Consider the following 16,187-nt stretch of genomic DNA (forward strand, 5'->3'; position numbering starts at 1 on the left):
CCAGTTTGTACCCATTGCCCCTTGTCCTATCATTGTTTGCCACTGAGAAGAGCCTGGCTCCATCCTCGTGACACTCCCCCTTTATATATTTATATACACTAATAAGGTCACCCCTCAATCTCCTCTTCTCCAAACTGTAGAGACCCAGCTCCCTCAGTCTTTCCTCATAAGGGAGATGCTCCACTCCCTGATGCCTGAGACTAGAGCTCAAGTGCTACACCCTGAAGTTTGACTCCATCTCACTGCTGTTTTTATAAATTACTTTAAAAGGTTCTGTCTTTGTAAATGTGTATGCATGTGTGTACATACCTAGCCTCTTTCTCCCTCTTTTCATCTATGCTTACACACACATATATATTGTAAAATCTAGCATTCTTCATAGTAAAACTCTGCTCACTTCAAAATGTAGGATCCTGTCACAAATGCCTTTTCCACACTGCAGAGAGAGCAGCCACAGGACTGAGAGGAGCAGGACTGGAGAGGAGTATGGCCCCACAGCATGAGCTGCTTTTCCAACTTCCTTACTCAAGCACTGCTTGGAAAAGGTTTTCACTGACTCAATGAGGGGTTCACCTGAGTAAGGCTTAAAAAAAGTCTGTGGGATTTGGCCACTGAAGTGTGGTGACACAAGGATGCAGATGGCAAAGCTTCTTACACTCTGGTGCTGAGCCAGCAGGGTGTAATGCAGAGGCCCCAGGAGCACCTCATGAATCAGCCATTTCTCATTGACCACAGGTTTCTAGGCAGTGCTCACACCCGCGCGGGACCATCCCTACCACCAACCACATTAACCACACCTGAATGGGCCATGGGCTGGGGCAGCATCCCCACTCTTCCATACCAACAAACTGTCCAAATTCTCTTCTTCCAGCTTGTAGAAATCAGTGGCACTTTGCTATTTCTTAAAGCTTTTTTGGCTCTTCAGAGCCACATACTTTGTTGTACAATGTGTCATGAGTCAGACGTCTCTCTCAATGCCCCATCTGAATGTATTGAAGGAAAATATCTGTACTGTATGAAGGAAAAAAAAGATAAGTTGCAATAGGGCAGGGGTAATTGTTTTAAACTAAAAAAGGGGAGAACTGGGCTGGTCATGAGGAAGAAATATTTTACAATGAGGGTGGTGAGACACTGGCACAGGTTGCTCAGAGAGGTAGTGGATGCACCATCCTTGGAGACATTGAAGTTCAGGCTGGATGTGGTTTTGGGTAAGCTGATCTAGTGGAAGATGTCCCTGCTCATTGAAGGTGGGTTGAACTAGATGACCTCTGAAGGTCTGGAAATAATGCATTTAAACAGAAAATATCAATGCTAATAATATTGTTTGGGCTATGCTTTCAGAGTATCTGACACAAAACCCATTGAAGATAATATGATTTTTTTCACTGGTTTGGATGGACTTCATCCATGCAGCTCTTATCACTTTGAAACACTTAAGGCATGTATTTATATTATTTTTACTCCACTTTTTCAGTCTTCTAAAATTCATGTTTGTACAATAAAATTCTAGTCCCTTCATGTGGATTTTACCATTTACTTTACTAATGCAACCAAAATCTCATCTTTGGACTCCAGCAATTTTTAATAAGCCTACATTAGCAGATGATCTTTATAATTCTGAGTGATGAGTGTAAACTTAGTACTAAAAATATAAAAAAGTCATATGTAGGCTAATACTTAGCCTCAGCTACATCAGGAAAGAGCTAAAGTAATTCAGTAAAGCTAAAATTTCCAGTTTTACACAGAGTCTCACTGGAGATTGTAGTTTGAAGTAGATGAAGTGGCTCTATATACATTATTTTCTCATCACATGTACAGACTAGCAGTTATTTCAGGCAAAGTCAAAATCACAAGAGTGCTAGTCCTGTGTAAACTGTTCCAAGGCAAATATTCCTTCATTTTGAATATTGGTGATGATTCAAAGCTCAGTAGAGGTGGGCTGAAAATTTATATTGTATGTATTGACAGATTTGATTTTGTTAGCTAATTCAGTCTCTGAAAGAATGAGCAATAGTCACCCAACAGAATCCCACATCTCTAGATTAAAGATACTTATACACTCAGTTAAGGCTCTCTGATTACTACTAACTAATTTCTAATGAGGCTGGGCTGTAATTTGCAGATTTGCCTCAAGTCCAACTTCCTCCATCCTCAAAGCCAAGTTTTACATCAAATAAGCCTCAAAATTCCCACTTAATTTTTACTTCCACTTAACTCCTTGACTATCTGCCACTGCTCCCTCTCATTCCCACAGGTATTTATACAAACACACAGACATGCTCATGCTCTAGTGCCATTGCATAAGGATCTTCTGTTGAAAAAGGCCTTCTTCAGACGTAGAATGACTGCAGCAGAATTCATCCTTTCCCACAAGCTCTCCATTTCTGTAAACCTAAAACCAGGACTAAAAAGAAACAAAGCATGCAAATGTGAAAGGGAAGCTTTAAGGACACTGGAACTTGAAAAAATATCCATGGTTTTGTGTTCAGGAAAACACAAATCACTAGGTATCCTGAAGCTTCTGGCAGTACCATGGGCAAAATATAGGTCCAGATATTAACCAGCAGGACTATGCTGCTTCTTTCAGCCTCATCTGGCCCATTATGATTTCTATGCCTTCTTTTTCTTTTTTCTCTTTTTTTTTTTTTTTCATGTAAGTACCATTAATATCCAGGAGCATTCGGCATGTTTTCTTTTCTATATTCTTTTTCTCTGGTTATCTGACTCACTACCAAAACAAATAAACTAAAATAACTCTACACACACGCCTATTGTGTCCTATCCACAAAGGATTCTGTTATTACATATGCAGAAGCGGAACTTCTAAAAAATAAAACACGAAACAGTTTGAGTCTCTAAGGCCAATTACAAGTACTCTGATTTAAAAGGATTATAGGGAAGCAGGCTCTGTGCAATAATTTCCAGTCTAATTACAATTTACAAAGAATCTTCATTGTTGTCAAAAATATTTAATGTGCCTTGGCATTTAGCAAATAATCTAATTCTTTTTTTTTTTTTTTTTTGGTCACACAACATGATCACACACAATTCTCCAAGCTGTTTACAGTGAGCAAAATTACCCTTGCAGCTAGATAGTTAGATCCTTCTGAATTGGTAATCAAACATGATTGTGATTGCACTGAATTTTTAGTGCTGTCACAAGTGTGTACTTACTAATCGCACAACAATGAGAATAGCTGCAAAACCCTAAGCTTTATGAATAAAATTCACCATGAGAGCAAAAGAGAGAGAGAATGACCAGTCTTTAGTAGGATTATTTGCTATCTAATAGAGGTCAAAACCCCAATACAGTTTAACAATATAACAGGCATACACCTAAATGGATATGTCAGTTTTTACGGTATTAAATTATTTAGCAGTAATTACCCCAGCATGTGGATACTATAAATGTAGGTCTTATAAGTATGAGAAAATAGTCTGCTTTGTTCATTCAAATTGATGGTTTGGCGGACAGCTATAAAAGTACCTACAGCTGCCATCGTTCTATGTTGTGTGCAAGGAAGAAGTGGATAGAGACTTTCTTTGGTGGAGAAAATTTTAAAATAAAGCTCAGAACTAATGATAAAGGTATGTAAATAATGGGAAGTGAAGAGCTCACTCTTTTCACAGAACTGGAAAAGTGTAACTGGAGCATCACAGCAGGGTTGAAGAGACATTCCTCCTTGCAGCCAAAGACTCCTAATTTTGGTTCCAGAACAGCCCATGCTGCCTCTAACAATCCGCTCTATCTTGGCTTTTCTGTTGATATTTCCAGTACAGCTGAAAGTTACAAAGATGAGTTTTAGATGTGACGGGTCTGACTGCTTTGTAGAAATTAAAAGTACCATCTATTGTTATGCACTGCTCAATCTTGTTTTGAAAAACAACAGAAGAAAATCTCCATTGACCAAATGCCAGCAACTGAGCCATCCACATTTCAATAAATATGTATGATACAAGACTTATATTTGCAGTAATGCCCTTCGGATTCTGCAGCAAACTCTGAATTCTAAAGCATCTTCCTTCAGTATCTTTGTATTGACATTTTAATTAATTAAATATAAATCTGAACCATACAGTTATTAAAGGGGCATTTGCCTTGTTTACTTTGACACTGGAGTCTCACCTTGAGGAACATGAGATGTAGTTTCTGATAACAAAAGAGGCATTTTATGAGCTGTTTCCCTTAAAATGACAAACAATGAAATAATGTGAATTCAGCTGATTCAACAAGATCCTGTATATTTAAGTAACAGCAATGGCATTTGAAGATTCATCTTTACATTAGAGAGCTAGCAGCATTTAGGAAGAATTTTAAAATTCATATTGCTCAGCAATTATTCCAGGTTGTCATCAGATTCATGAAAACAGCAGTCATCATTTCATACTCAACATAATGTTCACTAATATGAAGGAGTCTTGATATACTCTGATAAATTCCAGGTGTGTGAGCTAGGATTTGGATCCTTTGAAAAACAGGAAAAAGGTAGCTATGTTCTTTAGCTAAATGAATGACAGCTCTCTGTAGGCAAATGGGTGAAATTAGATATTTCACAGCTGACTGAAATAAAGAACTTCAGTAGTTTTCTCATATCAGAGAAACTGTTCTCTGACTCAATATAATGATACTTGCATATATTATGAAACTTCTGCATACCAATCATGTTGCAGATGCTAAATCATGCAGAAGAATCTTATAACCCACACAGATCCATTCAGTGCATGGGGATGGGGTACATATTTATCCATATTTGAAAGAATTATAAACATAAAATAGATAGCAAGCATTTTGTTGTTATGACAATTTGGCATCTTCTGAGCAAATGTATTTGTTTACTATATATACCTCTTCAAGCTGTCAAGTAATTGGACAACCATTGCCCTCTCCTCATATTACAAGTTTGATTAAAATGGCAGAGGCCAGATGCCCAGCTCACTCACAGATTCTTTAATTAGAGGGTCTCCTGAACCTCGGAACCACTTGAATGAAAAAAAAAAAAGAGCAATTAACACTTTTCCAGGGCTTCCTTCGTCCATCTGTCACAGCACAGGTGAAAAAAAAAAAAAAAAAAAAAAAAAAAAACAAAAAAGGAAAGAAATATGATAATGGAACCTTTCTCCAGAAAACACTGGACTCTTGAGTGTGCTCCTCCAGCCAGTGCCTCAAAAACATCCCTCCCTCCCCTGCAGAAGATGAAAAGCCTCTAGTTTCTTAAGTATGCTAAATGCACAGTACAGCGTCTTGGGGAGGAAAATCAGTGGAAGCTACACAGACGGGCACAACATGTCTTTAATCACCCCCGTTTCCATCAGGCAAGAAAGCTTCACAAAGCTCGGCTGGTTAGATGCAAAGGCTTAACATGTGAGGGCATCCACTTCCCACCCCCATGCTGCCCCCCCAGCCATCCCCAGTATCAAATGAGATCTGTTATCAACCTTAGTTAGATCATAATGAAATAATTGCAGGACTCAGTTGAGGGTGACTGCAATGTAGTGAGGTGAATTAATTTTCCCACCACAGCAGGGCATGTCAGATCTGGCCACGAGCGGGTCAAGCCATTATTTTTTTGTGGGTGTGTGAAAGTGATTGACTGGATTTCTGCACTTTGGGAGCGTTTGTGGGGAAAAAAAACCACCGAGGTGCACCTCAGCTATGCTTTCTTCTTTAAATGGCAGGCACAAATTAAAGTAAAACAGTTCATAAATTAACACAGACAGAACCTTTTTAATCAGGTTTTAAAAGAACCTCATGCAACTCCAGAAATTTCATAAGGCGTCTGTAAAATATGCATTTCAATCCACCTCAGGGAAGATGCTGAATTTTATTTTAGGGTTATAATAAGTTTATGGCTAAAACATTAGCAATATGCAACTTCAAATGATCAGTATCAGAGCTCCCATTCCCACAAATGGGAGTGCTACATTGAAGATAAAACATTCGGTATAACTGAGAGAGGTATTTTGGATCCAAATACCTTGAAACATCTCACTGAAGGCCACACATTGAGCACATTGTGTGCTCAGTAAAGCTAACCAAATGTCTGCCATTTTTCCCCAGCTATTTAGGGGTAGAGACAATTTCCAAAATTTCCTATGTTTTTGTAGGTTATGAAAACTGCTGCTTTTGTGAATTTTGGTAAAAACAAGCAACTTTTTACTTAAAAAGAGCTAGTTATTTTAATCAGAGCTCACATAAAGCATAAAACTCTGCAATTATGATTTTTCTCTGAAGAAACTACCTGAAAGATAAATAAAATTTCTATGAATGTTTCACTCTGTACTTCCATAACAATTTTTTACATGCTGTTAGCTCAGCATTTACATTCACCAGCAGTGAAATAAAAATGTGGAGCCCTACCATAGTGCTATACTATTTGGTAAAGATTTTTTTTGTGGGGTTTGTTTGTTTTTTTTTTTTTTATTTTTACAGTAGGTACTATGGGAGAAAATCCCCATCTGAATTGTATGGCTATGTTGTACAACTTTTCCAAGAACAATGTTGTGAAGAAATTATCTTCACTGAAGCCACCCTCAGAATCTGCTTCGACTCACAGAAATCCCCTGGCAATTTCCATTGTGGCCATGAAGATGATACACAATGTCTGGCCTCAAGAAATGGAAAATGCTTGTTGAGAAAGTTCACCAGCTCTTGCATACTACTAGAGATGATTGGAACGATGAGTACTTGGAGACCAGTGGAATCTTATAGAGGAATTAAATTAGGTAATTGAACAGCATGATTTTAATGTAAAACACTCAAGGCTGAAGTGACTACTAAAAAACAGCATTAGGAAGAAAATACACCTGCACTACAAACCTTCAGGTTTCCCCTCACTTTCTTTTTGAATCTAGGACTAATGAGAAACACAGCATTAATTATCTTCTGTATTCACTTCCCATCAGTGGATGGGGGGGAGAGGCACATTTTCAGAGGTGACTTTGCTGATTCCTTTCCGTTTCATTTTTTCCCATAGCATTTAGAAATAGGCGATGAGATGAACGAAGGGAGCACTACTCAGACTTCTCTTGTTAAAAATAAATGAGATGAGAAAAAAAAATTGTGCAAACATCTATATAAACCCCAAGCTGTGCTTTCTTAATTACAGAGGAGGCAGAAACACCTCTAAAATACCCCTAGCAATTATTCACCTATCTTTCTTTTTAGCAGCTTTCCAGGTCCAGTCACCTCAGAGGCTCCAGTACAATCTCCTGACAAGCTGAGTGAGAACAATGTGATTATTTAGCATCAGGAGAATAGAAAGCATAATACTACAGCACCTCAGATGAAAAAAAAAAAAAACCCACATTAAAAAAATATACATCCCTCATGAGATACTAATACCAGCTTATATCAATACCTGGACTGCAGCAAGAGGTACCAACATTTCTTCCTCAGTGAAAAGGAAAGAGAAGAAATGGGCAATGAAGGATGATAAGACTTTTCAGGCCTGGTTTTCTCTTCTTCAGCCTAAGGTTCAAGCTCATTTTTTCTTCTGATGTACAAAGTGCATCATTAGAGAAAGCATATATTAATGCCTCAAAAGAAATTGTATGTCAAACCACTTTTAGGGAGTATTCTTTCTCTATAGTGACTTTATTTTCCAGTCAGTTTATATACCTGTATCTAAAATAAATACATAGGTATGTCTGTATTTCTGTCTTGGTTATCCTCACTGATGAGCCTCTCATTAACCCCTGGCCTGCCACTCCTGGTCCCTCAAACTGGGGAATCTCTCTGCTGCTGAGTACACTTTGGGAAAAGAGGAAAATATCAGACTCTGGCCCCAAGTACTGATAGAAGTCCATGGGAGTCTTTCTGGAAAGCAGTGACATCAAAGGGACAGGAAGAAAAGGTAAGAAGGGTTTTTCTTGAGTGGGGAGGAATAAAAAATACTCCAGCAAATGCTCACACCAATGTATTTTCCAGGTTGGCATAACTCGCAGCAACACAGTGCTGCTTGTTACTGCCTGGAGAATTATTTCGCCTAAACCTGGCGAAGTAGAAAGTGACCTTTTACCCATTTGTTGTCCTTTGTTAAATATCTGTTTCAGACTATGTTTCTCTGCTTCCGGTTGATGCTGCCCATGAGATGGAAGCCTTCCCTGCCTCCACAATCTGCTGACAAAGCACAGTATAAAAAAGCTGTTCTCTAGGGTACACACCCATGTTTTTTTCACACCACCTTGACTCCTTCCCTCCTGCCTCCCACTGCCTTCCTCTGATGTCTCATACACAGAATTTCCTTGGCCTGAAACTATAAGACCCTCCAGGCAGAGACTTTGTCTTTCTGTGTGTTTGTAAAGTGCTGCTCCTTTCCCTCTAGTTCAGCCCTTTGTTACTCTTTCACCTCTTCAATAAAACCGAGCTTTACTCTCTCTCTGATATAAAATCCTACTTTAAAAATGCTTTCATGCTGTTGTGGATCTTGAAGCTCCAGTAGCAGCAAGGCAACGTATTCTATAAATGGCACGAATGCTGACTGGTAATATCATGTGTTAATTGGCAATATCTGCCTTCGGTAGGCCCTGCAATATGTGTTATAGCACACTGACTAGTTACACACCCGTGATAGTAGGTATTAACTGTTTGCAGGATAAATGTGTGCTTCTTTGAAGGAAGCATGTGAATTTAGTAGTTTTGTTTTAATTAGCTCTTACAGCCTGTCAAAAGGTGGAAAGTGAAGAGAGCATCCATCGAATATGACATACTGTCAAAACCAGGCAAAGCAAGTATTGTCTCCCCCGCTGTACAATTCCCTCAGAAACGTCCCCTTGAGATAATCATCTTAGCAGTATCAAACTCTTGGCAACCCTGACCTGACCCAGAGCTCACAAAAGGCAACAGGAGTCTTCCATGGACTTCACTGTTTTTCAAGTGCATCACTGTTGCTCCTTTGGCCTTAGCAGTTAGACAGCATTCAGTTCCCCCTAGGACCACTCTAGATGAGAAAACAGTGACACAGTACAGTGATATTCTCTAGGTTGTGGATTTTACTTCTCTTTTTTTTTTTTTTGCCAAACCAGAGATACATTTCCCTGAACATGGAGGGGGGGTTGGTACCCAGTTTCTGCACAATAATTCACCATCCAGCTCCACTAAGGTCTGCACCTGAGACCCTCAGTCCCATTCCTGCCACCGCAGTCCTGCTCATAACTTCTATTCCTGATTTCACATGGCTCTGCTGCCATTGGATGCTCAGCAGCTACAAAATAAAAATCCCATTCCCTGTGTGCCACCAAGGAAATCCCCCTGCCTACATGCTCAGCTCTGACCTGGCATGTGCTGTCTGAAATCCCTTCATTGTTTCTGCTATTTAAAGAGGCTCAGTTGCTGCTTCTTCAGAGCCTGAAAAGGAGTGTTTGGCAAACCCACTGATTTTAATAAGACCTATTACTGTCTTTGGATCAAAGGCTCACTTGATGGCAGCTATTAGTACCTTTCACCAAAACAGTAATTTAGAGGTGACCACAGGCATCTGCTGTTTACTCCTCAACAGCACCCCCTCTTTTTTCCACCCAGATTGGAGAGGTCTGTGGGCACATACTTGACCAAGAATGAACCTGGTGTGGTGTTTTCACTGTCAACAAAGGTGTAGGAGGGGGAAAAGGAATCTTGGTATTATAATCCACACTATTTCCTTGTGAATTCAGGAATAAAAGCTTTAGTTTTCATCCTTTTGTGGGCACCGCTATAATCTCTTCGCTTACATAGCCGGCTTTATCTAATTGGCATCCAATATAAATGAGAGCATCCTGTTCACCACAGTGGTATATAGCACCCACTTTTTACCTTGCCTAAACTGCTATTATTGGAGGGAATTACTGGTTTTACTAGGGAATTACTAGGCTGCCCCTCACTTGAGGAAAGTCAACTCCATGCTTTCTCCCCTCCTTCCACATACTCCTCTTCCGCAGCTGTTTTGACTTCATGGGTGAAAGTAAAACCAGAACTTTCTTCTAACGGCTGAAGACTTAAATCAGGCTATTCCTGAGATAAAAGGGAGGCCAGAAATCTATTTGTTTTAATAAATAGTCAAATTTTACCTTACACAGGACTGAACTGATAATCAGTTGATAATATCTGAGAGTAATATCTAATTTATAATACTGATATCACGGATTAGATTTTTCCAGGCTGTCCAGCTAATGCACAGGAGAATGCCAGGTCTCTGGCATGTCATTTTTCATGATGGCCTTCTGATAAGCAGCGCTATATGTTAAAAGCCATTAAATATGCTAACATCTTCTGTTGTCCAAATATCTACTAAGCCAGGTGCAGAGGCACATGGCAGAGCCTAACATCCTTTGAAAGTTATCAACATTGCATATAACCACTCTTTATTTATTATATGACTACAAAAGATGAAATAAGGAAAATGAAAGACTTGCACTATCTCCAAGAGCAATGGTTTCATTCTGTCTGTTTGTGTGACCTATAAAGAAATTTCATGTAACTATTCTTGTCAATCATGTTCAAATAACACAGCCCTGCCCTTTCTGTGTTGCTCTGCCTTCTCTCCACTGTACTTGCAATCACTGCTGCCACTCTTACAGCTATTAAAGCAAAACATTTAACCACAAATTGTTAATTTCTGCAGTTATATGTACATTCTCTCTGTTCTATTTCATGGAACTACCGCGAATGTAGTTTATTTTTTATAATGGTTTCCAATTAAATAGCACTAATTCAGTCTTAACATCTCATTTTTTACTTAACTTCAAAGGCGACAAAGCAACTTACACACCAAATTAATTATGTCTATTATCACTTAAAGAAATCCACTTAATTCTGTCAAGCCTGGCAAATGATATAAAAATGTTGGTTTGATAATATTAACATCAACAACTTAAACTGTATTTAGGGGAGGGAGAAAATAGAAATAATTAATTGCTCATCACAAATCTGCCCAATATGGAATGCCATGTGGTTCTGCTTTTCTAATAAATTAGTTTGCTTTCTCTGCAATATTCTTTGTGAGGTATATAAGTAGTTAAAGGAGCATATTGAAAAATGAACAATCAGACTAACGAGGAAAGTGATTAAAAGTTATTAAAACCAGAGCCAAAATACTGAGAGACATGTAGAAGTTTTGAAATGTTTCATGTGAGCAGGATCAGAAAGTATTCACCTTTTCCTTCTATTCTTCTGTTTGTATTCCTGCCCTACCCAGCGCAAGAAAATTATATGATGAAAAATAAAACAACAAACCAAAGGAGAGGAACTGGGACAATCACACTGATTTATGTGCTAGAACTCACAAAGGAAGGGATAAAACGCAGGTGACCTCAGACCTCCAATGTTATGAACACTTGCAGTGTGATGAGTTTACTAGGGCTCTGCATGGGAAGCAGGTCTGTCTCTTTATATTGCATCAAGCCCAAGCACAAGGGGAGCAGCTAACAGCAGCCAGCACCCCTCCTTGCTCCACTCCACCCAGAGCCCTTGGCAGCAAAGGGAGCCAGCGGACACTGGCTTGGTTGGGTGTCACAACAATCTAAACAGACAGAGCAGAAATGAATTTCACCACCAGAGATTAGCCAGCAAATTTAAGTAACCTCCCTGACGGAACAGCACAGTGATGGAATGCACCTAACTGTTCACCGTGCTCCAGAGAACTGTCCCTCAGCCCCACTGAAACCAGTGATGGGGGACATTCAGTTTTCTGGCTGGGCAGTAGCCAGGAGGAGAAGATGCACTGCTGGTGCAGCCCTTAGAGAAGGGGCAAAACCTCAGTGAAAGCCACGTTCCACAAAAGCCTCCAGCAAAACAGAGAAACAGATCCACTGCAAGTTCGTTACTCGGTTTACCCAAAGGGAGCAATATTGCCTTACAAAAATTGATGGTCCAAAGTTCCGCACTTATTCCCAGGGCAGAGTCTCATTTAGGTCTCAGACTGCCCCCCCCAAAAAAGCACTCACAGTGTTTGCAAAGTGAGGCACTATTTACTTATTTTCTGACACTAGAGAAAACCCCTCTCTCTATCAGTTCATGTTCTCACACATTTCTATCACTTTATTTTCTAAGGCCATGTTAGCCAGGTGCATAACATGACCAGTACTGGCTTTCTGAGTGATCTTTCTGACAAAAAATTTGCAGATTTGAAAGAACAAAAAACTCCACATTAGAGTGAAAGTTTCAAAGCTGGGTACAGAAAAGGAGAATTCAAGACACTGTAAATAACTGAAATGCTTTGGTTAGAAGTGCTGAGTGGAGGGGAGCCCAAGCACAGGCACCTCCAGCTCAGCTATGGCTCTACAACGAGAGCAGTGTGTCCAGGAGCCCCAGAACCTGCTGCCACAGAGGTGTGCCTGGCAGCTGCAAGGGCACCCTGGGGCTGCAGGAGGGCCAAATGAGCAGCAGGGATGACATCTGCAACTACCCTGGACCAGGCATCCCAGAGGGTGGACAACAGAGAGGGAGCAGTGAGGAGCCAGGCTGGTTTTGATGGAAATCTTCACTGTCCAGTTTTGAGATCATTTGGAAGATGTGTTAGAACAGGCCTGTTATTTTGAAATGTCTCAGTGCCAGCAAACAAGTGTGATTTTAACGGAATGAACATTTCAGCACAAAAGCTTTGACCAGATTTACAAAGGACCACAGTCTGTTAAATGTCCTCCTCAGCAGTCAATCTACAGGATATGAGAATCTGATTTAGCCAGAAAAATAAAAGCCCAGTTTCTTCACTCGTGCTGTCACAGCACACACTTGTACCTTCAGAGGTCAACCCCCAGCATTTAGCTGAGACAGCAACCTGTAACAACACCTCTGTTGATCACTGAAATCCATGTATAAATCTAATCCAAAATTCAAAGATGGCAGGAGGTTTTCTACCACCTTCAGTATACACAAAGACCTTAATGAAGAGTGTGGATGTTCCCAGACAGTTTTCACACATTCATGACTGGCTTTCCACCCACTGAAAGGACTGATTTTATCTTATACTGCTTGAGTCCAACCATGGGATGTACTGATTGGAAAATCTCAATGCATGAAAGAGGAACATCTGATAAACAGGGATATAGGATTCTGCCCTGACTCAACCCATTCACTGCACTGCAGAATTGAAAAGGGGTTATCATGCCTCCATTGCTTGTCGGTACTGAATTCCCAAAGCAAAGAAGTATTTGCTACTAGCATGAAACCTCCAGAGGCATTTCCTAACACTAAACTCAACTCCTTCCCTGTAAGGCAAAGAAGGAATGAGACATGTCTGGGAGCCTGTTTGTGGATATAATCTCCATTTTGTCACCAAAACTTCAGTGGCAAAGATTCCCTTAGCAGCTGTTTCAAATCAAAATAACAAAGCAGCATCTAACTCACATGGCAAAAGGACGACCAGGAAATTCAAGAGTCAGTTTTCTACAAAACGGGTGTTGAAGTGGGAAAAAAATCAGTCTTCTGCATCTAGCATCCTCTACCAGCCTCTACCCTCAGGAAGGACAGCAAAACTGAACAAAACTTGGAGCAATAAACCTGGAGGATGAGAAGTTTAAGCTCTTTGACCAGCAGTGAAAGCAAGCTGCAAAGTCAAAACCTTTCTTCTCAGCAAATGCCCAGAAAGTAGCTATTTCTGACTTGCACACACTAAGTGTGTTTACATCTTTCATGCAAATTCCCATGTAAAAGAGGGACTACACAGCAAAAATTACCCATCACCACTTTCCCTCCATCATCCCTGCTGGAGAGCAGGGCTCATGCTGGAGAGGTCTTGTCCAGCCCCGCTGGGAGACTTTGAAGAGAACCCTTTTCTAGCACATGATCCTAAGTGGTATCAGAAATAGTAATTCAGCCATCTCTAAGCAAACAAAAACAGAGTCTGTAAGAGACAAGAGGCTGCCAAATCTGAAGTGATGCATGTAAGGTTTTTTCTTTCAGAAAGAAGGGATATTTTCTCTTTCATCTGTTTTTTGTTTGTTCATTTAGTTTCATTCATTTACAAGAGTGTCCTTTTAACCAAAGGGAGAGAAGTTGATGTTTATTTACATCTTCTCTGCATAATAAGGTCCTGGCCCTTACACTCATATGTGTAGTCCTGCTTAAATTAATGGGATTACTCTCCTGAGGAAGGTTAAATAAGTACCAAAGTCCTTGAAGGAGTAAGGGACAAAATAGCTACCTACTGACATAAAATAGCTACCTTTTGCAGTAATCCAAATAATCAGATTTGGCAGTTATCCCCCTTTTTCCCCATTTAATCCACTAAGTTGTGTTCGATTTTGTTGTTAAAACAGCACAAAGTTATCACCAGAGTTTAGGAGGCAGCACCCAGACTGATTTCCACACTGCCCGACATGCAGCCCTTTGTTATAATCATCATAATAATATTAAATAAAAGATAAGGACCACTGTCAAAAAGTTATCATCAAAAGCTGGAAACCACATACTGAATCTGTCAGTCGTCTGAACTGGACAGGGTCATGAAAACGAAAGGGAAAGACTGTGCAGTCCGCAGATGATGCTTACATGCTAATAAAAACCAGCCAGGCAAAAACATATATGCACAAGACTGAGCAATTTGTCACCCTGGACTATCATTGCTGTTCCCCTGCCTATTGTAACAATGCCAGCATTCAAAATAGTCAGAAAGGAGCTTACAGGAGCTGAATGCCAGCACATGTGTTTTTCCAGCTGGAGCCGTGTCCTGGACCAGCTTCTGAATTCTAGTTTAAGTTTCTTACTCTTTCCCTCAAACAGGAAAAACACATAATGCAAAGACTGAAAGCCCTAAAATAAAAATGTTGAAGAGAAGCTAATGCTGGAAGGAGTCCTAAAAACATAGCTGCAAATTTGGAAGCGTTAACCGTCCCCCTGCTGCACGCATACCTTCCTCTCCATAGAGCCTCGCAGAGGCTCGCACTCCCGCAGCGCAGGAGCCTGGGGACCACGGATCCCCCGGCACCCCCCTCGCCTTGTACCCACAGCCCAGCACCTCCCCGGCCCTACCCGGGCTCTCAGGCTAGGAATGGCTCTCTATATTTGCCTCAGCCTGGTACTGGACTTAGTGCCTCAAAATTCTCAGATGCGTTGATCCTTTCACTGTTTTGGTCTTGCCGTATTAATAGAGCTTCCCTCTCAGCCCCTTGCCTTCTTCCGTAGAAATAGTTTAATGCTGTGTAATGCTGCTTGGTTTGGGGTTTTTTTTGTAAGAAGAAAAAAAAAAAAAAAAAGAGAGTTTTCAACCCTCTCCAAAGTTTACAGTCATCTACTCCAGGCATAATCATTTAAAACTCTGCAGCACTTCACATTTGGTTAAAACCACTTCAGTTTAGAAGTGATTAGAGGTTGAAGATTTGCAGTTTAAATTTTAAATTAAACTGTTTAAAATTATTGGAACACTTCACACATTTAAAGCAAATAATTTGGGGGGTTTTATTTATTTATCTTTTCTTCCCAGCAGTTCTGGATTTTCAGTAGCAAACTGCAGAGCTGAGGCAGCTATTAAAGAATCAGGGCAGACCAAAACTCATAGTTAGGTTTTCAAATTCTAGTAACTTATAAAAGAGATGGCAAGGATAGCAAAAATATCTGTAGAAATATATAGAGAGAAGCATAGGAATAGATAATAATAGTGTGAGGTTTAAGGCTTGTGCTAAAATATTACTTCAGATCATTTGCAGCCAAATTCCTTTATTTATGGAAAGCCTATACCAGAGGCAAACAAGCACACTATCCTCTTTTTTATCATTTTGGTTTGGTTTTCTAGGACTTCATATTTTAGTTAGACAAATTAATCTTTCTCTCTGAATATGTCTTTTTCTTCCCCTCTGAAAGACACAAACATCCCCAAATTTATCACTCTGACAAATATGTGGCACAACATAATATTGGTATTTGACCTGTAATTAAACTGCTATCTCTTTTCTAAAAATGAATCCCAAACTCCTCCCAAGAAGCAGTAGTGTTTATGTCGAGCTGCAGCTCCCAGCCCAGGGTAAGAGCCGCAGACAGTGCACACGTACATAAATCGGGGCTGAGTGGAGCCGTTACACAGAGCACAAAGGCTGAAAGCCTTTTGCTTGCATCTCGAAAGGTCTGACAAAGCAAGCCGAAAAATAAAATAGTTCCTAGTTTACATCACTGCTAAAACCAGAAAATCCCCGCTCTCGGATGGGCTGGGCAGGAGCAGAGGAGAGCACAGCACAGCCGCCTCGCAGACGCTTCAAAAACAAATCCCGGTTCCAGTTTT

The sequence above is a fragment of the Neopsephotus bourkii genome, unplaced genomic scaffold (genome assembly GCF_033783945.1).
Source record: "Neopsephotus bourkii isolate Nb327-2 ecotype Australia unplaced genomic scaffold, CSIRO-AGI_Nbou_v1 NB_372, whole genome shotgun sequence".
In the NCBI taxonomy this organism is placed as follows: domain Eukaryota; kingdom Metazoa; phylum Chordata; class Aves; order Psittaciformes; family Psittacidae; genus Neopsephotus; species Neopsephotus bourkii.